Source organism: Lactuca virosa, chromosome 5, assembly GCF_052849685.1.
Source record: "Lactuca virosa cultivar CGN04683 chromosome 5, Lactuca_virosa_CGN04683_v6, whole genome shotgun sequence".
NCBI classification, from domain to species: domain Eukaryota; kingdom Viridiplantae; phylum Streptophyta; class Magnoliopsida; order Asterales; family Asteraceae; genus Lactuca; species Lactuca virosa.
In genome coordinates, this window is record NC_136430.1 from 272,563,329 (window position 1) to 272,565,652 (window position 2,324).

A 2,324-nucleotide genomic window follows, 5' to 3' on the forward strand; every position below is an offset into this window, starting at 1 on the left:
TGACAAAATATGTAACTCCTTAAAACATTTAGATCAAACTTTTAAAACTAATAAAATAATCATATCATTTTATCTTTTACTAAATTTGACCTAATTCAACTCATATAACAAATGATTCAAATTTTACAAATAATTCGTTTTTCACAAAACAAGTAATTATCTTAAAATTTGACAAACGTCATGTTTTTTTTTCCTTTTTTTTTCAACTTGAAAATAAAACATTTGCATCAATATAACAGAAAACAACCCATGGCTCTGATACCACTGTTGGGTTTTGAGCATTCTAACACTCCTATGGTGTACATGCAACCCTATAAACCTTGGATCTATTTTTTCTCTATTATACTTGCAAATATTAACTATTCCAAGGTTTCATCCTAACTAGCATATTATGAAGCACCTATACTACAAAGTTCTAGTTAGATGACATACCTTTTGATGTAGCTTGATGTCTTCAAGCTTTAAGAGCTTAGCCCCAATAGTGTGGAAGCCTCAAATGGAATCACAAATCACCAAAACACCTTGGAAGAACTTGAGAGAATATGTATGCACACTAAAATCGGCCCACTCTTATTTTCACACACTTGTGCCAATTTTGTGAGCCAAGGACCCCTTTATATATTATGGAGGATTAGGGTTACATCCATGTAAACCCTAATACCCATGACCTTTCATTTACATAGGATCCATGGGTTAAAAGCTCCATGGACCATCCATGAAAGCTTAGCCCAACCTAAATGAACTTGGCCCATTCCATATATATAAGAGTTCATATTTAATTAGTTCTTTTTGATCACTTAATTAATTCTAAATTAATTCTTGATCAATACTAATTAAATAATATGATTCCATATTAATATATTAGAACTTATAATATATTAATATAAATCATAAATATACTATTCTCAAAAGACTATCCATATAAATTGTGCCGGTGAAGTGCAACCCAAATGGACCATGCCGGGTCGGGTCAAGTACATACCAAATATAGTTATGGACTTAGACATTAATCCAACAATTTCTGCTCCGCCTTACTTCCGATTCTGACTCTGAGTGTCATCACTTCAAAATGGATGACTGGAATCTTGGGAATTCAGGCGAATTTCCTACCGAAGTCCCTACAAGGTATAGGCACATGGTGATTTCAATAGTCTCGTCCCTGTTCATTTATTTCCTAATTGGAAATCTTCTCAATGAACCTCTTCTGGGTCTGTATCGACTCTTCTGCCGATTAATGAAGTGGATCAGGTTTTCTAAAGGGGTTCGTGCGAGAATGGGAATGTCTAAAGAATATTAAGAGATTATTAAAACATTTTACTGGGGGATCCATATCGAGTCCGACTACAATTACATAGTGTACACAAATCATATATAACTTAGATCTGATAGGCCTTCGAATATATGATACTACCCTATATCCACATCCAAACAAGGAAAAGGAAGTAGAGCGAAACCACATATTCTCAGCGTATGAGAACCTCACTATATATCCTTGGGAGTGTACACTCTGTAATCATAGGTTTATCAATAAGGATCTCTTTTAGTTTTCACGCAAGGTTATTTATGGTTCCTAAAATACCCCTATAGTATCTTAATTACATGTTTGATTCTAAAACTTCTGAGCATGCTTTTGGGTTTATTGTGAGTCTTTTAGTATCCTAAAATACTCCTATAGTATTTTTAAACTTTATGTTTGGCTCTAGCATTCCTATTTGGTAAGTTTCAGATTCGTTGCAACACCACCATCACCCCCAAGCACACGTTAGTCGCATCTCGAATAAATGTAGTTGATCAGGTTACATTTATTCCAGCTTACGATTACATAACTGCCCAGGTTTGACGGTAATGCTCAACATCCAAAGACTTTTATTTTTGTTCTTCTTGTGATACTTGTTCGGGCTTTTATATTCTGGATGTTCTTATACTTTTGTAAAATATGGTTATATTTTAAAGTATAATTCTTGGTCAGAGTGTTTTATCCCATTGTATTTATAGGTTGTATATCTTTTATGATTTGATATACTGAGCTCACTATAAACAATGCTCTGATACCAATCTGTCACACCCCAAAACCGGAACAGCGGAAACGTTCTGGGGTGGAGGACGTCATGTCAAGTATCACAACATATGCAGTATAGTAAATCAAGTACAACAACCATTGCATTAATAGTAATAAGTTTTACATAGGTTACATTTAGCAACAACATCAAAAGTAAATATAGAAGATAACATAAGATGCAGCTCGGTACAAGGCTGTCTTCACAAAAGCTCCCGGAGTGTACCTGTCTACTGACGACCTGAGAATACAAGTTATTTTGAAAGAG